This window comes from Prionailurus viverrinus, chromosome B1, assembly GCF_022837055.1.
Source record: "Prionailurus viverrinus isolate Anna chromosome B1, UM_Priviv_1.0, whole genome shotgun sequence".
NCBI classification, from domain to species: Eukaryota; Metazoa; Chordata; class Mammalia; order Carnivora; family Felidae; genus Prionailurus; species Prionailurus viverrinus.
In genome coordinates, this window is record NC_062564.1 from 172,824,906 (window position 1) to 172,852,382 (window position 27,477).

A 27,477-nucleotide genomic window follows, 5' to 3' on the forward strand; every position below is an offset into this window, starting at 1 on the left:
TTCAATGGCTTCTCACTGCCCTTAAGATATAACCTAAATCAATAAGATTAATAGGGCAATAAGAAATCAGGCTCCTGAGGCACCTGACTGGCTCAGTCTGTGGAGCGTGTGACTCTTGATCTGAGGTTTATTAGTTTGAGTTCCATGTTGAGTGTAGAGATTATTTAAAAATAAAATCTTAAGAAAGAAAAGAAAAAGGAAGAAAGAAAGAAAGAAAGAAAGAAAGAAAGAAAGAAAGAAAAATATGGCCCCAACTCACTTTTCCAATGCCATCATCCACTAGTCTTCTCTTCATCAGTCATTACTCTCCTCTTTTTACTCTAATTCTGGCCATGCTGGACTTTTTTTGCTCATTTCCCCAAACATGTGTAGCAGTTTTAAAATACGTTGACTGGGCGCCTGGGTGTCTCAGTCGATTAAGTGTCTGACTTCGGCTCAGGTCATGATCTCATGGCTCATGGGTTTGAGCCCCACATCAGGCTCTGTGCTGACAGCTCAGAGCCTGGAGCCTGCTTTAAATTCTGTCTCCATCTCTCTCTCTGCCCCTCCCCTGCTCACGCACTCTCTCTCTGTCTCTCTCTCAAATATAAATAAACATTAAAAAATTTAAAATGATAAAATAATAAAGTCTTAAAATTAAAGAATGTAAAATTTTCTGATTTCTGGAAATAAAAGAATATTTCTAGGGGCGCCTGGGTGGCGCAGTCGGTTGAGCGTCCGACTTCAGCCAGGTCACGATCTCGCGGTCCGGGAGTTCGAGCCCCGCGTCAGGCTCTGGGCTGATGGCTCGGAGCCTGGAGCCTGTTTCCGATTCTGTGTCTCCCTCTCTCTCTGCCCCTCCCCCGTTCATGCTCTGTCTCTCTCTGTCCCAAAAATAAATAAACGTTGAAAAAATAAATTTAAAAAAAAAAAAAAAAAAAAAAAAGAATATTTCTAAAAAGAATATATCTTTTTTTTTTTTAATTTTTTTTTTCAACGTTTATTTATTTTTGGGACAGAGAGAGACAGAGCATGAACGGGCGAGGGGCAGAGAGAGAGGGAGACACAGAACCAGAAACAGGCTCCAGGCTCTGAGCCATCAGCCCAGGGCCCGACGCGGGGCTCCAACTCACGGACTGCAAGGTCGTGACCTGGCTGAAGTCGGACGCTCAACCGACTGCGCCACCCAGGCGCCCCATCTAAAAAGAATATATCTTGAATATAAATTGTTTTGAGTTGAGAGAAAACATAAGGTAACATTTGTATGTACGATGTTTATTGCTACAAAAAAAATTTTCTTGCTCTTAAAGGATTGTAACCAATTTTTATTTAATTTTAGAAAATATTGTTTAAATACTAGAAAGAATATTATTTTAGCAGTATGTGTCATATTTCAAAAATATCATTAAATAAATATGGAAGAAAATATAATTAATTTATATCTGAAATTGTAAACCAATCCAACAAAAAATATTTTTTTAAGTTTAAAAAGTGTCTCCATGGGGCACCTGGGTGGCTCAGACAGGTAAGTATCTGACTTTGGCTCAGGGTATGGTCTGTCTCACAGTTCATGAGTTCAAGCCCTGCATCAGGCTCTGTGCTGACAGCTCAGAGCCTGGAGCCTGCTTTGGATTCTGTGTGTGTGTCTCTCTCTACCCCTCCCTTGCTTGCACTCTGTCTTTCTATCAAAAATAAATAAATAAACTTAAAAAAAAAAGTGTCTCCTTGCTCATAGAAAACATTTAAAAATATATGTAATGCTTGAAAGGAGACCAAATAAATAATATGAAATATACTTAATTTTTAAGTGGGCCAAACCAACCTATTCCCTTTTATTTCTCCCCCCAGGAAACTTGAATATACCACCCTATTATTATTATTATGTCCAAATAAAAAGATAAACATCATCATACAAATTTTTTCCCCATTCCAAGTTTATTTTATGACACCAGTCCTGATAGGTATTTGATGACTTTCAACAAAAGGGAGAAGTTTTGGTAAGCAGAATTCTAAGATGGCCCTAAAGATTCCTGCTCTTTGATGTATATGCCTTGCATATAATCCCCTCCCCATGAGCATGAGCCCAGTGAATATGATAGAGTATCATTCCCATGATTAGATAACTAAATTGGACTTCGAATTAATCAAAAAGGAGATTATCTTGGGTGAGCCTGCCCTAATCAGGTGAGCCTGTTAAAAGAAAGTGAATGTCAGATTTTCCTCATCCCTTGAAGAAAAAGTAAACTATCATTGTATCATATCATATCATTCCTTTATCTCAGGAAGGACCTGAGAGCAACCTCTAGGAACTAAGAATAGTCCTCAGCCAATAGCAAGCAAGACACGGGAACTTTAATCACATAACCACAAGGAATTAAATTCTGTCAACATCCACAGTGAGCTTGAAAGAGGACCCTAAGTCTCAGATGAGATTGTAGCCATGGCCAACACTGATTTCTGCCTTAGGAGACCCTGAGCAGAGGACCCAGCTAACCCAAGACAGACTCCTGACTAATGTGAACTGTGAGATAATAAAATGTGTGTTGTTTTAAACTATAAGTTTGTGATAATTTTTTATGCAGCAAAAATAACTAATACAAAGGAGACAAGAGACAAGCCTGCTCCCCACAGATTCTTTTTATTATTATTATTATTATTATTATGGTCAAAACACAGAGCATAAAATTCACCATCTTGTCTATTTGTAAGAATGTAGTTCAGTAGTGTTGTTTATTCACATAGTTTGAAACACATCTACAGAACTTTTTCATCTTGCAAATCTGAAACTTTATACCTATTAAACAACAACTCTCCTTATCCCCTGGCTTCAGCCCTAATAACCTCTTTCTACCTTCTGTTTCAATGAATTTGTCTACTTTAGATATCTTGCATAAGTGGAATCATACATTATTTGTCTTTTTGTGACTAGCTCATTTCACTTAGCATGATGTCTTCAAGGTTCATACCTGTTCAAGAACATGGCAGGATTTCCTTTCTTTTTAAAGCTGAATAATATTTCACTGTGTACATATCTATACCACATTTTGTTTATACATTCATCTGTCAATGTGTATTTAAGTTTCTTCTACTTCCTGGCTATTGTGAATAATGTTGCAATGAACATGGATGTGAAAAATATCTCTTTGAGATCCTGTTTTCAATTATTTGGGGATGTATACCCAGAAGTGGGATTGCTGAGTAATTCTATTTTTAATTCTTTGAGAAAGTGTCATACTGTTTTCCATAGTGGTTGTACTATTTTATATTCCCACCAACAGTGTACAGGGTTCCATTTTCTCCACATCCCTGCCAACACTGTCATTTTTTTTTAATGTTTATTAATTTATTTTGAGAGAGAGAGCAAGCAAGGCAGGGACAGAGAGAGAGGGAGAGAGAGAATCCCAAGCAACTCTGCACTGTCAGCACACATCCCGATGCGGGGCTCAATCTCAGGAGTCTTGAGACCATGACCTGAGAAATCAAAAGTCAGACACTTAACTGATTGAGCCACCCAGACACCCCTGCTTTTTTTTATAGTGGTCATCCTACTAGGTATGAGGTAATATCTCAATGTGGTTTTGATTTCCTTTTCCCTGGTGATTGGTGATGCCAATAATCTTTTCATATATGTATTGACCATTTGTATATTATCTTTGGAGAAATGTCTAGTCAAATCCTTTGCCCATTTTTTAATTGGGTTCTTTGATATTTTTATTGTTGATTTAGAGTTCGTTATATATTCAGGACATTAATCTCTTATCAGATATATCAAATATATGATATGCAAATATTATTTCCCATTTAGTAGGTTGCCTTTTCACTCTGTTGACTACGTCCTTTGATGCAAAAAAGTGTTCATTTGAAGTAGTCCCATTTGCCTATTTTTGCCACTTGTCTGTGCTTTTGATGTCATATCCAAGACTATTGTCAAGTTCAGTGTCATGACTTTGACTCTTTCGAATCTCAAGGAAGAATGCTCAGGGCACCTGGGTGGCTCAGTCAGTTGGGCATCTGACTTCAACTCAGGTCATGATCTCCCAGTCTGTGACTTCGAGCCCTGCATCGGTCTCTCTGCTGACAGCGCAGAGCCTAGAGCCTGCTTCGGATTCTGTGTCTCCCTCTCTCTGCTCCTCCCCTGCTCACGCCTCTCTCTCTCTCTCTCTCTCTCTCTCTCTCTCTCTCTCTGTCTCTCAAAAGTAAATAAATATTAACGACAAAAAAACTTTTTTAAAAGAAAAAAAAAAAAAAAAAAAAAAGAAAGAATGCTCTCCAGATCCAAATTCTTCAAATTATCTATGGTGAAAGCCTAGTTCTTTTACTTTCCAATCCATTGTCAACTAACACTTTTATAAAGTATGATAAACATTAATTATGAGAAAATGAATTTAAAAAACAGACATCAGGGGCACCTGGGTGGTTCATTCAGTTTAGCACCTCACTTTGGCTCAGGTCATGATCTTGTGGCTCATGGGTTTGAGTCCGAAGTCAGGCTCTGCACTGACAGCTTGGAGCCTGCTCCAGGTTCTCTGCCTCCCTCCTTCTTTCTGCTCCTCCCCTGCTCACACTCTCTTTCTCTCAAAAATAAATAAATAAACATTAAAATAAAAAAACAGACATCAAAATACAAGCTGACATTTAAAAAAAATTAGTGTTTATTTTTGAGAGAGATTGTGCACGTGAGTGGGGGAGGGGCAGAGAGAGGGAGACAGAGAATCTGAAGTAGGCTCTGCACTGTCAGCGCCAAGACATGGGGCTCAAACCCACCAACCTCCATCACGATCTGAGCCGAAACGGGTCGCTTAACTGACTGAACTACCCAGGCACCCCCAAGCTGACATTTTCATTATTAAATTAAACAGACGTAAGTTATTCTGTCAAACTGCTATAACAATCTCTAAATGCTTGCTCTCAATTTCTACAATTATGTGGACACAGACAGGTAACACTAATTTAAGAATGAATTCTAGCCCACAGTGCAGACTCTAAGACTTTGAGTAGCACTTCTCTAGATCTTCTTCAAGGTGTAATATGCAAAGATGAAGTGACCACCGTCTTAACGCTGGTGCTTCTATGGCTTACAGACAGAGCATCCCAAATAGTTATAATTTCCTATAACCACACAAAAACTGAGAATGCCTTTAAAGGAGCCACTCCAAAATGTGCCACTATGGCATGTGGATCATTTTGAGCTGAAGTCAATCAAGGCCCAGCAGACTCAAGGAAAACTTACCTCTCCTTTAACTACCAAAAAGAATTTAAATAGGGGGCTTGGCCCAGAAAGAGACCTATTCAGAGACAACTTTTATCTGTGTGGCAGGACAACAACTAATTACCAAACAGGCTTTTGTTATCTCCTGAGAATCACCTTCCTCCTCTTTGAAGCCCCAGGCCACTATCCCATTCCTTAGCTGAGGATGGCATATAAGCCTCAACTACCTGACATGCCCTTGAGTCTCATATCTTTGGGGCTCTGGTATATAGGAAATTTAATTTGTTTTTGTACTGTTAATCTATCTTATGTCAATTTATTTATTAGACCAGCCAAAGAACCTAAAAGGGAGTAAGGGGAAATTTTTCCACCCCTGCAGTTGGCTATCATAAAGGGACTTTCACTGATTGGACCTTGCTCACTCTAGGACTGCTCAGCTGAGAGATCCTGAGACCTCTGAAAAAAGCCAGCAGAAGGTTAGAATTCTTCCATGTCAGTCTCCCAAATCTCTACCTGCAGGATCTGATGGAAGCAAGGGTGGTGAGAGTCCTTTCCTTTTTCTAAACATAGATTAGCAGGATGGGAGCCTGGGTGGCTCAATCGGTTGAGCATCTGATTCTTGATTTCGGTTCAGGTTTATGATATCACAGTTCATGGGATCCAGCCCTGTGTCAGGCTCCACCTAGCAGCACGGAGCCTGCCTGGGATTCTACCTCCCTCTCTCTCTGCCCCTCCCCCATTCACATACATTCTCTTTCTCCCTCTCTGTCTCAAAATAGATAAACTTTAAATTAAAAAAAAAAAAAGATAAGCAGGAGAAAATATTTGTGTAAACTAAGTTCCTTGGGTATAGCAACACTGGTAAAGATTTGGTATCAGTACTCTTGATCCCTATTGATCCCTTTCCTCCCAGAGATGGTCATTGTTATCTTTTGTTTCTGCCATTGTGGGCTTGGCTTTATGACCAATGAGACTATTCTGTCTGGTCTCCATCAATTACAGGATGCATGTACCAGTATGCATCTGGCAGACAGCCACATAGGCTGTGGATCCAATATGAAAAACCATACTGGGTCCAATTTGAACTGGACTAGGTCCAGTGTGAGGCAGCATTCCCTTTGTCTGACTGTGCCAGCTCTCAGAAGACTTTTTTATAAGGAGTCCGGTCTGTAAGGGGCCTTTCTCGTCTCAACCTTCATTGTCTTCGTAGTGCTAAAAGCCCCATTCTGGGGGTGCCTGGGTGGCTCAGTCGGTTAAGCGGCCGACTTCGGCTCAGGTCATGATCTCGCGGTCATGAGTTCGAGCCCCGCATCGGGCTCTGTGCTGACAGCTCAGAACCTCGAGCCTGTTTCAGATTCTGTGTCTCCTTCTCTCTGACCCTCCCCCGTTCACTCTCTGTCTCTCTCTGTCTCAAAAATAAATAAACGTTAAAAAAAAAACAAAAAAAGTCCCACTCTGGCAGCATCTGCCTGGTGTCACAGAGAGCAAGTCTGTGACTGGGGACATCTCACGTTCTTGTAGGAAACCAGAGAACTGTTTTCACTATATCATTCTTGCCACCTGTGACAATGGATGCCTCTGCTTTCTTAGGCTAACTCTGGGAGTGAACTTATTGGATCTTGTGAGGGCTGCATCTTTTGCACTGTCCTTTGAAATGCCTCTTTTGTTCTTGGTTGAGCCGTGAAAAGGCATATTGGTTGAATCACTATTGAGATTAATATAAGATTCTATTTGTCAATGGCCATATGATGGATCCTTTGAATTGGCTATTTTTGAAAGAAAAAAAAATTTAGAGAGCTCCCATCCTAAGCAATTGTCTTATTGGTACTAATGGAAGCACCAAATTAAAGAGAGGACACAAAGGAGTATTATAGCTGGCCTTAGAGACTCCCTTAACAAGATGAAAGAACAGAGATTAGACTTAGAACAAAAATGAATGTCCACATCCAATGTAAATTCCCCTTCTTAAAATCTGGCCCCATTTGCCTATTTTAACTTCCCTCTTCCTACAAGACTTGCAGAGAGCACTCCAGACTAATCTTCAGGCCCAGTGCATATAGGTTACTCATGTAAATGCTGAGAGCCTAGAATTGAATTTAGCAGAAATACCTGAAACAGGCAATAGGGCTCACTTTGCTGTTCCTACAAATTCTACTTCCCAGGGCTCTATAATCTTGCTCTTCCAGCTTCAGGCCTTCCTATGCAATGTCCCTTGTGGATTTATCCTGGACCCTGCTACAAAAGAATTCATGTCCTGTCTACAGCAGCAGACCTTTTAAATTATAAAGCCACATCATCTCCACTTTCAAAAGCTCGTACCAAATTTAGAGAAGAGTTAGAAAGATCAGTGGCCACTCACAATTCCACTCACAGGGAACTTGATTATCTGTTAAGGGGTGTTCTTCCCGCCCACAGTAATGCGTAGTTAAAAGAAACCAGACAGCTCCCTGAGGAAACCACCCACCCTCACCATTAACAGAGGAAACATAACCAGAATTTCCCCTAGGCCTTCCTACAAGTGATCAGCTGAAGGCCGATGCTTAGGGGCTGATAGAAGCAATAGTAGAGGCTTTTCCCGCTAAGGTAAAGTGGTCCAAGGTTGACTTGTGAAGCAAAATCAAAGGTATCATAGTTGGATGGATAAATCAATCTACAGTGCCATTTAGGCTGCAATCCAATTGTTTGAAGAGTTGACAGCAACTGTGCTTCTCTTACAAAACTTTGCAAAACTACAAATGCAGCTCTAGAAGCAGTTCAAAGTTCACCTATTCCTTTTTACCAACTCCCAAATCTCCCCAATTTATGTCAAAGGCTTATAAATATGGGCCTCAGAAAACCAAAGTCCTTCTTGGAGAAGTGTGTATTCTTTCTCTATGCCTTTGTGATGTAAGCGTTCATTTATCTAGGCCATTTCTATAAAGTACAAACTTCAGGGAAGTATTTCTTACTAGACGAAGAATGAAAAAGGGAAAGGTCATTTGAAACTTAAGACAAATGAAAAAATTCTTAAGTGTCTTCTCCAGAAATATTGGGTTTTTTTAAATGTTTATTTATTTTTGAGAGAGAGAGAGAGAGGGAGAATCTCAAGCAGGCTCCAGGCTCAGCACGGAGCCCAATGCGGTGTTTGATCTCACCACCCTGAGTTCAGGACCTGAGCCAAAATCAAGAGTCGGATGCTTAACTGACTGAGCCATCCAGGCTCTCCTCATGGCAGTAATTTTAAAACAGAAGCTATAACATCTCTGTTTCTGTCTGTTTGTCTATATATATATACATGTGTTATAAATATATGGCATTTTCCTACCTCCAGATGGTATACTAAAATTAATTTGTAAAAGAGCTCTAATTGACTTAAAGAAATTTGTTTATATAAATTAAGTATTCCTAAAAAGTTCAGAAATAGAATAGAAATGAGCCCTAACACTTTCAGGTTCGTGTAACCTGAGAAAATAAATTTAAGTCAGTTTAAGTTGATTGGTTCAGTTAAAATATGTACATCTTTAGAGTTACCAACATTAAATAAAATATATTTATTCTACCTAGGGTTACTAAAGGTCAAATGAGTTCATGTTATCTGTTACAAAATTTATCAGCAAGAAAAATAGGTTAGTATGATGGCTGACTTTTGTCTAATGTCTCAAGAAGTTTGTGTGGGTAGCCTAAAAATGATTGTTAGGAAAAGTAAATTAAATGGATATGAGTAGGATAAAAAGGTTTTAGGTGAACTTTTTAAGTAGTTTCCCCAAATATTTTTGGTAAGTTGAAGCCTTAAATTTTGCTACAATAAGTTAAAGAATGAGTTACATTCATTAACTATCCAGTTCATTTCCAAATAAGATAAAATATTGAAATATTAATTACTGAGCATAGGCTTATCCACTTTTTGCTTCCTTATACAGAGGAACTGAAGATATTTGTATGTATTAGTAAACATGTTTTGTGTCATGCTGAGAAATTTACCATGAGAAATCACATGTTCCAAAAAATTATAAGTGTTTGTTAATTTGCCAAGTCGCAGAATGCTAATATAAAAGGAAGTTCATAATAGTTTAGTTCCTTATTTTCACTAAAAATAGAGGTTATTAGGGGTTAAAATTTTTCTTTTTTTTTATGTTTATTTTTTAGAGAGAGACAGCACATGCAGGGGAGGAGCAGAGAGAGGAAGACACAGAATCTGAAGCAGGCTCCAGGCTCTGAGCTGTCAGGACAGAGCCCAATGTGGGGCTTAAACTCAAGAACTATGAGATCATGACCTGAGCCGAAGTCAGACGCTTAACCAACTGAGCCACCCAGGTGCCCCAAAGTTTTAAAAAAACTCCAATGTGTGTATTACCAAACATTTAAGGAAGATTTAATAACTATTCTCAAACTATTACAAAACTAGAAGAGAAAGGAAAGCTTCCAAATTCATTCTATGAAGCCAACATTACCCTGATACCAAAAGAGGGTAAAACCACTACAAAAAAAGACAACTACAGGCTAACATCCCTGATGAACATAGATATCCTCAACAAAACCCTCAACAAAATATTGGCAAACTGAAAAAAAAATATTGGCAAACTGAATCCAATAATACATTAAAAAAATCATTCACCATGATCAAGTAGGAATTATTCCCGGGATGCAAGTGTGGTTCAATATTCAAAATCAATCAATGTGATACATCACATCAACAAGAGAAAGTATAAAAAACATATGATCATTTCAATTGTGCATAAAAAGCATTTTACAGATGGCACAAAAATAGACACTCAGTTCAATGGAACAGAATAGAGAACCCAGAAACGGACCCACAAATGTATGGCCAACTAATCTTTGACAAAGTAAGAAAGAATATCCAATGGAATAAAGACAGTCTCTTCAGCAAGTGGTGCTGGGAAAACTGGACAGTGACATGCATAAAAATGAACCGGGACCACTTTCTTACACCATACACAAAAATAAACTCAAAATGGTTGAAAAACCTAAATGTAAGACAGTGAGCCATCAAAATCCTTGAAGAGAAAGCAGGCAAAAACCCCTTTGATCTCTGCCACAGCAACTTCTTACTCAACACATCTCTGGAGGCAAGGGAAACAAAAGCAAAAATGAACTACTGGGACCTCATCAAAATAAAAACTTGTGCACAGCGAAGGAAACAATCAGCAAAACTAAAAGGCAACCGACAGAATGGGAGAAGATATTTGCAAATGACATATCAGATAAAGGGTTAGTATCCAAAATCTATAAAGAACTTATCAAAGTCGGGGTGCCTGGGTGGCTCAGTCAGTTGAGCATCTGACTTCAGCTCAGGTCATGATCTCACAGCTCGTGAGTTCGAGCCCCACGTCAGGCTCTGCGCTGACAGCTAGGAGCCTGGAGCCTGCTACAGATTCTGTGTCTCCCTCTCTCTCTACCCCTAACCCACTTGCATTCTGTCTCTGTCTCTCTCAAAAATAAATAAACCTTAAAAAAATTTTTTTTAAAAAGAACTTAATCAAACTCAACACCCAAAAAACAAATAATCCAGTGAAGAAATGGGGAAAACACATGAATAGATACTTCTCCAAAGAAGACATCCAGATGACCAACTGGCACATGAAAAAATGTTCAACATCATTCATCATCAGGGAAATACAAATTAAAACCACAATGAGATACCACCTTACACCTGTCAGAATGGCTAACATGAACAACTCAGGCAACAACAGATGTTGGCAAGGATGTGGAGAAAGAGGATCTCTTTTGCATTGTTGGTGGCAAGGCAAGGTAGTGCAGACACTCTGGAAAACAGTATGGAGGTTCCTCAAAAAACTAAAACCAGAACTACCCTATCACCCAGCAATTGCATTACGAGGCATTTATCCAAGGGACACAGGTGTGCTGTTTCAAAGGGACACATGCACCCCCATGTTTATAGCAGCACTATCAACAATAGCCAAAGTATGGAAAGAATCCAAATGTGCATCGATGGATGAATGGATAAAGAAGATGTGGTATATATACACAATGGAGTATTACTTGGCAATCAAAAAGAATGAAATCTTGCCATTTGCAACTACATGGATGGAACTGAAAGGTATTATGCTAAGCGAAATTAGTCACAGAAAGACAAATATATGATTTCACTCATATGAGGACTTTAAGACACAGAACAGATGAACATAAGGGAAGGGAAGCAAAAATAATATAAAAACAGGGAGGGGGACAAACTGTAAGAGAGTCTTTAATATAGAGAACAGAAGGTTACTGGAGGGGTTGTGGGAGGGGGGTATGGGTAAGGGGCATTAAGGAATCTACTCCTGAAATCATTGTTGCACTACATGCTAACTAATTTGGATGTAAATTTAAAAAATAAAATTAAAAAAAAATTAAATGGGTTTAATTTTTAAAAAGGCATTCTTACAGAATACAATGTCCATTCATGATAAAAACCCTCAACAAAGTAGTTTAGAGGGAACATACTTCAACATAATAAAGGCCATATATGAAAACCCACAGCTAACATCATACTCAATGGTGAAAAACTGAGAGCTTTTGCCCTAAGATCAGGAACAAGACAAGGATGTCCACTTTTACCTCCTATTCAACGTAGTGCTGGAAATCCTAGCCACAGCAATCAGACAAGGGAAAAATGGCATCCAAATTGGTATGCATTAGTGAGAAGTAAAACTCTCACTATTTACAGATGACATGATACTATATATAGAAAACCCTGAAGACTCCACCCAAAAAAACTACTAGAACTGATAAATGAATTCAGTAAAGTTGCAGGATACAAAATTAATGTAGAGAAATCTGCTGCATTTCTATATACTAATAATGAAGTAGCAGAAAGTGAAATTAAGAAAACAATCCATTTAGGAGCACTTGGGTGGCTCATTCGGTTAAGCATCCAACTCTTGATTTCAGCTCAAGTCATAATCTTGCAGTCATAAGATTAAGCCCTGCATCAGGCTCCCTGCTGAGCGTGAGCAGGCTTGGGATTCTCTCTCTCTCTTTCTCTCTGCCCTTTCTCTACTGGTGCTCTCTCTCCCTCTCAAAATAAATAAGTTAACTTTAAAAAAAGAAAGAAAGAAAACAATCCCATTTACAATTGTATCAAAAATTAATACAATACCTAGGAATAAATAAAAGAGATGAAAATCCTGTACTATGAAAACTACAAAATACTGAGGAAAGAAATTCAAGACAATACAAATAAGTGGAAAGATACTCCATGCTCATGAATTCAAAGAACAAATATTGTTAAAATGTCCATAGTACCCAAAGCAATCTATACATTTCATGCAATCCCCATCAAAATACCAACAGCATTTTCACAGAACCAGAGCAAACGATCCTAAAATTTGTATAGAACCACAAAAGACCCTGAATAGCCAAAGCAATCTTGAAAAAGAAAAACAAAACTGGAGATATCACAATCTCAGATTTCAAGTTATACTACAAAGCTATAGTAATCAAAACAGTATGGTATTGGCACAAAAGTAGACACATAAATCAATAGAACAGAATAGAGAGCCCAGAACAGAGAGCCCATGAATATATGGACAATTAATCTTCAATAAAAGAGGCAAGAATATGTAATGGGGAAAAAGAAAGTCTCTTCAACAAATGGTGTTGAGAAACTGGACAGCTACATGCAAAAGAATGAAACTGGACCACTTTCTTACACCATACACAAAAATGAACTCAAAATGGGATAAAGACCTAAATGTGAGACTCAAAACCATAAAAATCCTAGAAGACAACCCAGACAGTAATTTCTCTGACATTAGCCATATAAATATTTTTCTAGATATATCTCCTGAGTGAGAAAAAGAAAAACAAAAATAAACTATTGGGATTACATCAAAATAAAAAGCTTCTGCACAACAAAACAAAACAAACAAAAAACAATCAACAAAACTAAAGGACAACCTATTGAATGGGAGAAAATATTTGCAAATGACTTATCTGATAAAAGATTAGAATCCAAAATGTATAAAGAGTTTATACAACTCAACACCCAAAAAAACAAATAATCCAATTAAAAAATGAGCAGAAGACATGAACAGACATTTTTCCATAGAAGATATACAGATAGCCAGCAGGAACATGAAAAGATCACTCATCATCAGGGAAATGCAAATCAAAACTACAATGAGGTATCACCTCACACCTGTCAGAATGGCTAAAATCAAAAACACAAGAAATAACAAGTGTTGGGAAGGATGTGGAGAAAAAAGAGCCCTCATGCACTGTTTGGGAGAATGCAAACTGGTGCAGCCACTGCGGAAAACAGAATGGTGGTTTCCCAAAAAATTAAAAATAGAACTACCATATGACCCAGTAATTCCACTACTGGGAATTAACCCAAAGAATTTGAGAACAGTAATCCAAAAAGATATATGCACCCCTATGTTTATTGCAGCATTATTTACAATAGCCAAGATATGGAAGCAGCCCAATGTCCATCAATAGATAAACAGATAAAAAGGAGCTAGTATACATATACAAGGGAATATTACTCAGCCATATAAAAGAATATAATTTTGCCATTTGCAACAACATGGATGGATCTAGATAGTATAATGCTAAGCAAAATAAGTCAGTCGGAGACAAATATTATGATTTCACTCATATGTGGAATTTAAGAAATGAAACAAATGAACAAAGAAAAAAAGACAAACAAAAAAAACCCAGACTCTTAAATATGTATATAGGGAACAAACTGGGGAGGGGTGAAATAGGTGATGGGGATTAAAGAGTACACTTACTATGATAAGCACTGAGTAATGTATAGAATTGTTGAATCACTATATTGTGCACCTGAAACTAACATAACACCCTATGTAAACTATACTGGACTTAAAACTTTTTTTAATGTTATCTCTTCATACAAAAAAAAATATATTCTAATATATGTAATTAAACCTACTCGAAATAATAGGGCAAACATCTAAGAATGCAGGGAAGGCAGAATGTGTGTTTTCAAAAAAAGAAGTATGAGGAAAAGAAATGCATTTTTGTTAAGGGAAAGGAAGGTAATTTTGTCCTAAAGGGAGACTGGTTATTTCAAAATGGGAAAGAGGGAAAACCATAAGACAAAATCTGAAAATTATGCAAGGTTTGTGGAAAAGGAATCTTTAGAAAGAAATTTTATGCATGGTCAGGACTGACTGAGATTGAAATGAATTTAATTAGATGAATGAGTTTTCATATGAAAAGTAAGCTGGTGCAAAATTGGAATTTAATTTTCTATCTGTACAAAGGGCAAAGTTTTCTTAGACTATTGGTCTGCTCTTAATAGATTATAAAATGTTTTTTCTTTACCTGTTAAAGTAATCTGCCTAGAAAACAAAGACTCTTTTTGCCAAAATAATTTTCTTGTGCTGCCTTTATCCGATCTTTGCTTAAGAAAGCTGAATCTTGGGGCACCTGGCTGGCTCAGTCGGGAAAGCGTGCAACTCTTGCTCTTGGGGTTGTGAGTTTGAGCCCCTCACTGGGTATAGAGATTACTTACAAATAAAATCTTTAAAAAAAAGAAAAAGAAGAAAGCTGAATCTCCTCTATTAAAAGATTTAAGCTTTTTTTTTTTGACAACTATTTAAGTTTTTGCCTATAGAATCTTTAATTGTCACTGTGGTAAAGTAGATAACCAAGTATTGCTTCACAGTAACCTATAATCCTATTTGATCAAATGTTTTAAAACTTTCTGAGGGGCGCCTGGGTGGCTCAGTCGGTTAAGCGTCCCACTTTGGCTCAGGTCACGATCTCGCGGTCCGTGAGTTCAAGCCCTGCGTCTGGCTCTGTGCTGACTGCTCAGAGCCTGGAGCCTGTTTCAATTCTGTGTCTCCCTCTCTCTCTGACCCTCCCTCGTTCATGCTCTGTCTCTCTCTGTCTCAAAAATAAGTAAACGTGGGGGCGCCTGGGTGGCGCAGTCGGTTAAGCGACCGACTTCAGCCAGGTCACGATCTCACGGTCAGTGAGTTCGAGCCCCGCATCGGGCTCTGGGCTGATGGCTCAGAGCCTGGAGCCTGTTTCCAATTCTGTGTCTCCCTCTCTCTCTGCCCCTCCCCCGTTCATGCTCTGTCTCTCTCTGTCCCCAAAATAAATAAACGTTGAAAAAAATAATAATAAGTAAACGTTAAAAAAAATTAAAAAAAAAACTTTTTGTCATTTTTTTACAAACTTCCGAAAATCAAATTCTGAACGAAGTCTTTTTGACCTCCAACTTTAGGATTTTTCACTGGGTTCCTGTAACATCTCAAAGGTTTGTTCTCTTGTTACAGAAAGAGAGATGTTACACGAATTGGGCTTATTTGCCATGTTAAATTTAATGGGAAGCATCGTCAAATAATTGATCCTAAAGCTTCTCAGAGTAGATTTGTATGGATATGTTATTAATATAAGTGTTCTTGATATTGTATGAAATGCCTAGAAAAATTGATATGTCCTGGTACAATGGTATCAGTCATAATTCTAACTATTCCCTTAAAATGTATGTCACATAAACAGATTTCCTTGTCAATTGCATTATAATGAAATCTCATCAGATCTTTAACCATGGCCATTTTTGGTGTTTTGTCATTGACAGTTATTGTTTTACCCCTGATCCTTTTATAAAAGTCTTCCTGCATGTGCTTCAACTTCAAGGAGATTCACGGCAAGAACTTGGACAAGTACAGGTTTCTGATAACTTTTTGCTCATAAAATGAATTGGATGAGAATTTCCAGAACTGATGAAAAAACTGGATTCAAGCAGAACAAATATTAGTTCAATGGGACTGAATGAACTGGGGAGAATGATTATAATTTTTTATGGCTTTTTGTTTGAAACATTGCTGTTTCCTTAATGTTTTGTTTTTCCAGATTTAAGGAAACCTTTTCTCTTAAGGTATCTATGACTTACAGCAATTCGGTAAAATACACCTTTGTAAACAAAGATGAAACACTTACCTTTTCTCCCTAACTGACCCCCCCACCCCCACCAGAAGTCAGAAACTCTTGAATCCTCTTTTCATGGCAATATAATTATTTGCATAAGTTCAGTAAGAGTCTGTTGTCCTTGTACCAGGACACAATTGGACACACATTGCTTACATTACCAAGGCTTTGGCTGGAATGTCTATTTGGAGAATGTGCATATGACCAGACAGCTTTAAGGGACTAAGGTTGGCTTTATGGAGCCAAGAAAGACCCTTGGAAAGATTGGCCTGGTAACTTGCTTACAGAGTTCCTGATAGCCTTACCAGGTGAGTAAGGAAGGCCACTTCCTGGCAGGCTCAGAAACCTCAGTCTATTTTTGGGGACCTTGAAAAGAAAGAAATTTACTCAAATCTGTTAAGTACTACAAGCAAAATCAGATGCTGAATACTTGGCTTGACTTCCTAGCCTCAAGAGGCTTTTAAAAGTCCAATCTGAGATTCCTTATGAAAAGTCTCAGCAAAGCAGATTTAAAAGAGCCTATTTTATCAATCACTATTCTTGCTATACTTATATAAACAATCAGGCCAACTTTATTGAAACCAGACTTAATTTGCAAACAAATCAGTCTTACTGTGGTTATCTTTGATAAAAGTGGTAGTGATTATAGACAGAAAAATTATGTTTCAGTAATACACCTTTGTGGATATAAAATTCTAGGGATATAAAATTCTAATTGTCTTTGAGGTTTTGTTTTCTACCTGTATACTGGACTAGATACTTAATTCTTTTAGTTTCCTCCAATATGTGGCTACAACTCTGCAAACTCACACTTTCAAATTTCTCTCACCCTTCTGACTTGGAATCATTGAAAACTAAAACTGCCCTTTACCTGAAGCCACGTATACTAACGCTGGACAACTTGTTACAAACTTTAAAGAAATCTCCACAATAGCTCACATATGGACAATCTCCATGAGCTGTGTGGCTACTCAGAGAAATCACTAGAGACATTCAAAGTACAAACCAGCAAAGTTTATCAGATTGCCACTGCCAGCCCTCACTCCATCTGAAGATGTTTCAAGCCTGGCATCTAGAAAGCTTCTTGATTGGCTGCCTTCAGAACCCAGAAACAAATTATAATCTGCTCCAACTTTTTTCATGTTTATTTATTTTTGAGAGAGAGAGAGAGAGAGACAGAGCGCGATCCGGGGAGGGTCAGAGAGAGAGGGAGACACAGAAACTGAAGCAGGCTCCAGGCTCCAAGCTGTCAGCACAGAGTCCTCCGTGGGGCTTAACTTCACGTACCCCGAGATCATGACCTGAGCTGAAGTTGGACGCTTAACCAACTGAGCCACCAAGGTGCCCCTGTTCAGGTATTCCTATACCTACTATTAAATAGAGGCGAGTGTCAGAAAAGGATCCTTCCTTCTTAATTACAAGATTTTTGTTGGCTAAGTGGGAGGTGGAGGAGGAAAGTGTTTTGGCTGCTATGGGGCACTATGATGCAATGAGAGTAAATTTTTTTATCCTTTTGAATTCTTGTTTTAATTAGCTATCGTGATGTAGGTGCTTCTTATAGACCACTGTGCATTAACACATGAAGAAGAGTTGTGTTAAAGGTGTAGGGACTGAAAAATTTTCCCTTCTTCCTTTTTATATTCTTTGGCTGGTCTATTAATTAAATTGACATAAGACAGATTAACAGTACAAAAACAAATTAAATTTCCTACATACGAGAGCCCCAAAGATATGAGACTCAAGGGCATGTCAGGTAGTTGAGGCTTATATGCCATCCTCAGCTAAGGAATGGGATAGTGGCCTGGGGTTTCAAAGGGGAGGAAGGTGATTCTCAGGAGATTAAAAAAAAAAAAAATGCTTGGTAATTAGCTGTTGTCCTGCCACACAGATAAAAGTTGTCTCTGGTAATAGGTCTCTTTCTGGGCCAAGCCCCCCTATTTAAACACTTTTTGGTAGTTAAAGAGGTAAAAGTTTTCCTTGAGTCTGCTGGGCCTTGACTGACTTCAACTCAAAATGATCCACATGCCAAAGTGGCACATTTTGGGATAGCATATTCTGCTCCCTTTAGTCCTGCCCTTGAAATTTCCCCAAGAAGTTGCATGGTCTAGAAGCTGAGTTGGTAGATTGCTCCATCTCACAGAACTAGTCTTTTAGTCCTAAGGGTAGGTCAGTTCACTTAAAAAGTTGTGTTTCATTTCTGGAAGTGGAGATGTGGGGGGCTCCTGAAGTTCGATCTATGGTTCAAATGATCATGTATTTAATAAAAAGCATTTCTGGGTCCCCTGGGTGGCTCAGTTGGTTAAGCATCTGACTCTTGATTTTGGCTCAGGTCATGGTCTCGCAGTTCATGGGATCGGGCCCCTCTCAGGCTCTGTACTGTCAGAGTGTGCTGGGGATTCTCTCTCTCCCTCTCTCTCTGCCTCTCCCCTAATTGCACACATATGCGCACACTCTATCTTAAAATACATAAATAAACATGAACAATTAAAAAAAGAAACGCCTGAAGAATTTATTTCTTTTACTTCATCTCAAGGTTTTTAGCAAAAGAAAATCAACACCAGAAAAATTGAGAGGATGTGTTTCTGATTTTGTTGATGCCATGGCCTCTTACTAAAAAAAAGCTGTGGACCTGATTATATAGGCAGCCCCATATCTGTCCTTTTACATTTTGCAACATGTATCAATAAAACTCTGAAATCTCAGGGTGCCTGGGTGGCTCAGTTGGTTGAGCATCTGACTTCAGCTCAGGTCATGATCTCGAGGTTCATGAGTTTGAGCCCCACATGGGACTCACTGGTGTCAGTGCAGAGCCTGCTTGGGATCCTCTGTCCCCCAGTATGTCCCTCCCCTGCTTATACTCTCTGTCTCTCAAAAATAAATTAACACTAAAAAAAAAAGTTTTAAAAGTCTGATATCTCAATTACACTGGGAAGAACCCGCTTTGTCACATCCTATATTTCCTAGAAGAGACCAACTACTGCTATGAACAGAGGAGAAGACTCAAGAATATGTAGGAGCTCTTAGGAAGGCAAACTGATTGGAAGGGTAATTGGGATTGGTCTCAAAGCTTAAAGTTTGCATAGCAAGCAGGCTGCTTTTACTTAGATTGTATGTTTATTTGTAGTGGTTTATGGTGGGGAAGGCAGTTGATGAAGAATGTGATTCCTGTCTGTCCTTGCACCCTGGGATTAGGATTAGAATGAAGCAAGTAAATTACTCAGCTAGGCTGTAAAATTTTAAAACTTCATAATCAAGGGGTGCCTGGGCGGCTCAGTTGGGTAAGTGTCTGACTTCCGCTCAGGTCATGATCTTGAGGTCTGTGAGTTCCAGCCCCCTGTCGGGCTCTGTGCTGATGGCTTGGAGCCTGGAGCCAGTTTCAGATTCTGTGTCTCCCTGTCTCTCTGCCCCTCCCCTGCTCACACTCTGTCTCTCTCTCTCTCAAAATAATAAACAAACATTAAAAAAAATTTTAATAAAAAAAATAAAAACTCCATAATCAAGACAAATAATGCTTTAATGCAATGTTTTAAAAATTCAAATTTGGCGCAAAACCCCCCACAATGAACAAAATATCAAAGCTTAAAAAAAATAGGATCAGTATTATTAATTTTCTCCTTTGTCTTGGGCACAACACTGGCACTGTCACTGAGCAAAGAGTACATGCAGACAGGACACGAAAGTTTGGACAGTGGTGATCAAGGCAGATGCTGGGATGTCACCTCCACAATTTCCAGAATTAAGATGGCGGAGCATTGACCTTTCTAAACTCTTCTTTTGAAACTCTCCTCCAAACACAAATCCGAATGAGAAACAGAAACACCAACCCCATCTTCAACAAAACTAGAAAGTATCTGCACCCTGAACCCAGTCTTTATGAAGACAAAAAGGCAGGTGGAGGAATGGTAACTAAATAAGCAGAGCAGAAAAAGGCCAAACTTGGAGAATGCCCACGAGTAGCAAGACCACTCACCCCAGAAAGGTTTAGCAGTTGAAGCCCATGCCCTGGAAGGCAGTGGTAGGAATGGGGCACTGAAAGCAATGAAGGGTGTCCGAAAAGATTGAAAAAAAGCAGTTAGCCCTACAAGCCCTTGCTGCACTCCCATCAGTCAGGCACCCACCCCTCCCCCACTCCCACAAGTACTTTGTTGGGGGGAAACAATCTGAGAGGCCTCGGGGGAGCACCAGGCAGGAAGAGGGCGGAGGTGAGGATTTAATAAAAGTCTGCATACTGAACTGTGAGATTCCTCAGTCCCTTACCTCACCCTGGGGTACAGCACCAACAGCCAGGCTTATCCTTCTCAGGCAGCAGATTAGAGGCTCTCTCTAAAACTAAGTTGTTACAGAGAAAACACCTACATATACTGACATTTGGGGGACCACACCCACACCCACACCCACGAGCTGGCTGACTACCTCCTCAACCTAAAAATAAGCCCACAGACTGACAAGACCTGCCCACTCACACAGAGTTTCCAATCAGCTTTGCGGTGATTCATTTAAGAACCTGAACAAACATCCAAGGATCACCAGATCTTAGAGGAAAGCTTCCAACAGTAAAGACAGAGGCCAAAACAAATAAACCAAAGGGGGAGAAAAAGAATTCAGAGGAAACAGATAATGCAGATGGTAGAAGAAAATTTCAAAAAGTAAATTAATATTCTCAGGGAGATTAGATTTTAAGCCTATGAAATAAGACTGAAATCCTCTCAGAAAGAAAGAAAGAAAGAAAGAAAGAAAGAAAGAAAGAAAGAAAAAGGGGGGAGAAAAATTAGAAACAAAAGGTGCTTTGGGAAATAAAAAATAAGGGTAAAGTAAAAATGATAAAATTAAAGTATTAATCCAAGAGTTTCAGTATCTAACTATAAAAAGAGTTCTCCAAAAAAAAAAAGAACATTGGGAACAAAATTATCAAGGAAATAACACAAGAATATTTCCCAGAAATAAAGGCCAAGTTTCTAGTTTAAAAGAGCAGATTGATTCTCTCTCTCTCTCTCTCTCTCTCTGTGCCTTTCCCCTGGTTGTACCCTCACTTTCTCTCTCTCAAAATAAATAAATAAACTTTAAAATAATAATAATAAAATAAAAGAGCATATTGAATATGCAATTATGTAATCATTACACCTAAAGCTAACATAATGTTATGTGTCCGTTGTATCTCAATTAGAAAGAGCATACTGAGTGCTAAATATAATAAATTTTAAAAATACCAACACTAAGACATGTCAACTTGAAATTTCAGAACACCAGAAAAGAGATGATGCTAGAAGTTTCAAAGAAAGAAGATAGATCACATAAAGAAATTGAGAGTTAGAATAGTATTGAATTTCTCCACAACACTGGATGCCGGAAGACAATGGATGATTGCCCTCAAAATTCAGAATTAAAAATTGTTTTTAACTTAGATATACTTAGACATGCATATCTCAAAATGTTAAACTTCCTTCCGCTCTTCATCAAGATATCATTAGAGGATACACTCCAGCAAAGTACGACATAAACCAAGAAAGAGTAAGTCATCAGATCCAGGAAACTGGGTAGTCCAAGGATAACTGTTGTGCAGTAGGTCTAGAAAGAAATCAGTACAGATCCAAGTAGGAAGACAAACACCTCCAGGAGGGAGGTCTACATGGGGAAGAAATGGCAATGATACCATGGAAAATGGAATTTATAGGCATTTTACAGAGGTCAGAGATTCAAAGAAAACTAAGCGGGGGCGGGAAGGAAGGCAGGGATTAAACATCATTATTCTATACTTCCAGGCTTAGCAGTAAACAATATTTACATGCTAGTGGTATTGAAAACTCTGGAAAGTTAAGGAGGAATCCCATGTTTTCCTAAATACAGAAAAACTTGTATGCAGAAAAATATCCTTTACAGGATATAAAATCAGATATCAAACATAACCTAAATGTCCAATAAGAGGAGAATAGTTAAGTAAATTATGATATATCACTTGATAGAATTTAAACTAATAACATTACAGTCTTTTCTATATACCAAGGACTCATTTTAGAGCCTGCCTGGAGAGCAGCTTGTTACATTGAAAGGAGGAATTGAGAAAAGGAGATTGAAAGTTGCTTGTGTGTTACTGTTGTGGGAAACTAAAACTAAATGCCTTGTGGATGCCAAATACATCCAAAAACAGGCAACCTCAGAGCCCCATGTTGTTAGTATTTAGTATCATCAGGATGAAGTAGGAAAAAGAAGGTCTAAACCTAAATGTTTAGGTAGACCTGTCTCTGATGGCTTTGGGAAGAAAGATGCAAGGATTAGTGACATGATCTCAAAATGGTAGAGCCTAGAAAGAGACAGATGACTATGGCATTGGTGACCTACCACAAGAGTGACTGATTCAGTGTGCAATAGGAAATAAGGAAAGATCTTGGATATAACCAGGAACAGAGGGCTCACGTTCTCCTTTTCCCAAAACAAGATCCTGGGCCAAAGAAACTGCCCTTCTACCCCAGCAGCTCCAGGCATGAAGTCCTGGCTGCTTCTGAACAGGATCAGTGAGGCAAGGAGGCAGGGATCCCTGGAAAATCTACTGGTGACTCCAAGTCCCAGAGGCTCCAAAATATCTGCCAGAACTCTGAGCCTTTTATGCAATCGAACGATTAGATAAGATCAACAGAAATGCCCCAAGTGCTTGAAAATCTGATCAACTTTGCCTCTACATTAACTCCACACCCACAAACAAGACAAATGAAAACACAGTATGAGAGGTACAAGAGTCTATATTACATTTTCTTAGTTAAGACTGTTTTGAAACAGAAACTGTTCCAACTCCCTTCAGACAGAAAAAAAAAAAAAAATTGCCATAATGATACAGGGGAATCTCTTGAACCCATGGGTTGGAAACGTAGCTGGGAAACCAGGAATAGAAAACTGTCACAGTGACAAATGCCCTTTTAGTCTGTAGTCTGTTTCTCTGCCTCTCTCCCTTTCTTCCCTTTCCCTCCCTTTTTCTTTCCCAGCTTCCTCCATCTCTCCCTCACCCTCCCTCTTTTTCTGCCTCCCCTTCCCTTTTCCCTCCTCCTCTCACAGATTCTCCCTCTCCTTGGGTCTGCCTCATTCTTTTCCCTCTCCCACCCGTTGGCAAACCCTGAAAGGTAGTCTATCTTGAGCTCAGGCTGCTTTAAGAGAAACGTACCCCTTCCACATGCTCTCCCCAACTCTGTTGAATAAAATTCTCTGTGGTTTATCTTATCAGTCACTTTTGACCAATATTTTGAACTCGCTGATTCCATTGTCCTTCTCTGGCAGCAGTGTGGCAAAAATCCCAGCCCTGGATCAATCCAACATTTCATATTATCTGTGCTGCTATGGACACCTGGAGAAAACCATTCTGTGCAGATTGGTATGATCGGAACTATGAATTCATGGTCTCCAATATCCACTGGGCCCTCAACACTGCCCAGGGTTTCTTTGATTCCCCTATTTGTTCACATACCTATTCTTCACAACTCTTCTCTGATCTTCTCCCATCTCTAATCCTGCTGTCTCTCCCTCATGAGTACCAAGTCCCCTCATCTCTTACTTTAGAAAGAAAGGGAGGGGCACCTGGGTGGCGCAGTCGGTTAAGCGTCCGACTTCAGCCAGGTCATGATCTCGCGGTCCATGAGTTCTAGCCCCGCGTCAGGCTCTGGGCTGATGGCTCAGAGCCTGGAGTCTGTTTCCGATTCTGTGTCTCCCTCTCTCTCTGCCCCTCCCCCGTTCATGCTCTGTCTCTCTCTGTCCCAAAAATAAATAAACGTTGAAAAAAATTAAAAAAAAAAAAAAAAAAAAAAAGAAAGAAAGAAAGGGAAAGGGTGCCTGGGTGGCCCAGTTGGTTAAGTGTCTGACTCTTGATTTTGTCTCAGGTCATGATCTCGTGGTTTGTGGATGGAGCCCCACATCAGGCCTCACACTGTCAGCATGGAGCCTGCTTGGGATTCTCTCTCTCCCTCTTTCTCTCTCTCTCCCTACTCCCCTCCTCTCTCTTGAAATAAACAAATAAACTTAAAAAAAAAAAAAGAAAAGGAAAGTATAGTAATAATACAAGATCACTAGAAATAATACTAGAAGAATAATATAATAATAATAGAACTCTGTTAACTCTCACGAACTAACCATTCTTTCATCTTTCTCCCGTTAATTTTTTAAAATATTTATTTATTTTTGAGAGAGAGAGAGACAGGGTGAAAGCAGGGGAGGGGCAGACACACACACACACACACACACACACACACACACACAGAATCCAAAGCAGGCTCCAGGCTCTGGGCTGTCAGCACAGAGCCCGACATGGGGCTCATGGGGCTCAGACTCAAGAAACGCGAGTTCATGACCTGGGCTGAAGCCTGACACTTAACCAGCTGAACCACCCAGGCGCCCCTCATCTTTCTCCTATTAAATAGATAAGGCATTTTTTCCCCTACCTGAGGCTAACCCCTTTAGAGTGTTTCTTCAACCTCTTCAGGGATCTCACTCCACTGGTAATCTGTCTTACATAGTATATGCTGAAAACTCACACCCTCAGCCCTTCAACTCCTACCAGCTAACACCCTTTCACATTTTTAGCTTAAATTTTTTTGAAGTATGGCTTAAGCACAAACTATTTTAGACTGTGCGCTGGAGGACATTGTGGTGACCTAGACAGATGTGGTCCATGTGAACTTTCCAGCCCAGGAGACAGTCTTTGAGTAAAGAATTCTAAGTCTGATTTGTGTTATTTAATGGGAAGTACAGGAGGCTGTGGAGATATATAGCAAGGAAATTTCACCTTGTCTGGGAAGTCAGGAAAGACCTTCTTGAGGAAGGTAAAATTTAAAGCTGCTGCTTAAGAAATGTATAAGAATTCAATAAGAAGAAAGAGGGTTAAATTCCATGCAGGCCCAACCAAATCCTATCAGATTTTCATGAAACTTGACAAGTGTATTCTAAAATTGAAGTGAAAACTGGGGCTCCTGGCTGGCTCATCCAGTAGACCAGGGCAACTCTTGATCTGGGCATGGTGAGTTTGGGCCCCATGTTGGGCATAAGCTCATAAATAAATAAACAAACAAGCAAACAAACAAATAAATGAATAAATAAATGAGAGAATAAGGTTAAGAAGCGCCAACACAATCTGAAAAGGAAAAAAGATGGAGGAACTTGTCCTATCAAGACCTATGATAAAGCTGTAGTCATTGAGACAGTATGGACTTGGTGCAGAAATAAAGTTAGAGCAATGAAATTCTCTCTATGTTTGTACTTTCCTACTCATCGTTTAGGGCACAACATGAATTATTACTGCCTCCAGGAAATCTCTAGCTGTCCCCACTTTCAAAATCTTGACTAGGTTCCATCTCACGGTGCTTCCATAGCCCCCTTACTTCCCCAATGTAGAACTTAACACATTTACTCTAATATCTGCCTCCCCCACTCACCATTAGTACAGAGATCATTACTCTTTTTCACTGCATACTGGCATTCCTTTAAGGGAAGACTGAAAGTACTACCTTAAAAGCAGTATGAAGATAGTGCTATCCTACTCCACCTCTGCCCATTTCTTGCTACTGTTGTCTCCCCAGCTACTTTCCCTCATTTATTGAAGACTTTAGTAATTTTTACCACAGTCATATTCTCATAAAGCCAGCCAGTTTTCTGGGTTTTAACCTCTACAAAGACAATCCATTCAAAATTTGTCTTTGCAGTTTCTTGACATTCTCATATTTCAGTAGATTCACCCTACCTCGGCTTCTCACTTGAAGGGTCATTAAGTCTATCTTCATAATCATGAATTCAGCCTTTTACTGTGGCCATAAAGGAAGGTCACCCAAATGAGAACAGAGGTTATTTATTCAGAGCTTCCTATAGCAAAAGAGTCAGCCACCATCACTTGCTTTTGAGACTCAAAGGCAAGTGGGAAAGCTTTATAGTAAAACAGAGAGAGAGAGAGAGAGAGAGAGAGAGAGAGAGAAGGCTCCAGGTATGCTATGATTGATGGTTGTTGGCATGAGGAAGCTGGAGGTATGCTAGCTAGAAGTGAGACGTCTTATACGATTGCTTTCAGAAGCACATTTAGCTCTCTCTTGTTCTGAGTTGGAAGGGAGGGTGAATGAATGAATGAATGAGACCAGCAGTCATTGACCAACTCCTGATCATTCCATGCCCATTGCTGCAGAAGTTGTGGTCAGAATTCTATTGCCATATATGGTTTGGCCATCGTCCATTTCTATATTCTGTCTTTTGCTACTCATTAAGCATAATCTTCAGTCTTTCCAGTTTATCTGTCATTATTCTCTCTTCGATGATTCCTCACCTTAAATTTGTACTAGTTGCTGTCTCTTACTGGATTTTCAACTTCTCTCTACTGGATATTTTCCTTCAATATCCAAGTAAGTTGTAGTCTTTACCAACATAAAAAATAAACAACAAACCATCTGAACTCCATCTTTCCATCTACCAACATTCTGCTACCTTTTGCAAACAAAAACCTTTTGAGAAGTTTGCAAACTTCTCAATTTCTCTTAATTTTTGGATTCACCAAAAGCCTCATTCCCACCTCTTCTCTCTACTTTCCTTGATGCAGTCATAATTCTAAAATTGATGTGTGTCAGTACCATCCTTGTATGTATTTGAATTTTACCATTTACAAAGTTTTAATATTTGATCCTTTTGAAGTACAAAATAAACTCATTTCATTCAAGCAAATGTAAATGTAAATAGACCTACACAATATGTACTATGGGTTTTTCGCTAAAGCTTCACAGAAATATATCTTTAAAAGCTTGCTTCTGGGGCACCTGGGTGGCTCAGTCGGTTAAGCGTCCGACTTCGGCTCAGGTCACGAACTCGCGGTCTGTGGGTTCGAGCCCCGCATCGGGCTCTGGGCTGATGGCTCAGAGCCTGGAGCCTGCTTCTGATTCTGTGTCTCCCTCTCTCTCGGCCCCTCCCCCGTTCATGCTCTGTCTCTCTCTGTCTCAAAAATAAAATAAATTTTTAAAAAAAGCTTGCTTCTTATGAATAATTGTATTTAATTTTTTTAATTTTGAAATAATTATAGAATCACTGGAGGTTGCAAAGACCGTACAGAGAGATCTTGGGAGCCCTTCATCCAGTTCCCCCAACACTTACATTTTATATAACTATAGCACAATTTCAAAACCAGAAAATTGACATTGTTACAATGTATGTGTATAGTTTTATACCACTTTATTATGTGTAACCACCACTGCAATTGAAACACAGAACTATTCCATTACCATAGTCATACGTACACACTCTACAAACTCTGACAACCACTAATTTATTTTTCATTTCTATAATTTTGTCAGTTGTAGAAAGTTATATACATGGAATCATACAGTATCCTTTCGGGATTGACTTTTGCACTCATCAATATGCCCTTGGGATCCATC

General features: G+C 39.1%; 1 long non-coding RNA gene across 2 annotated transcripts in view; it reads right to left on the minus strand.

Annotated features, from left to right (window-relative positions):
- The window catches only part of LOC125163313 (uncharacterized), a 35,725-nt gene extending 15,328 nt beyond the window's left edge, over positions 1 to 20,397 (minus strand). For both annotated transcript variants that reach the window (XR_007151396.1, XR_007151397.1), the window contains exon 1: positions 20,354 to 20,397. This is a non-coding gene — a long non-coding RNA (uncharacterized LOC125163313). The remainder of the gene's footprint in view (positions 1 to 20,353) is intronic.
- Positions 20,398 to 27,477: the final 7,080 nt, after the last annotated feature.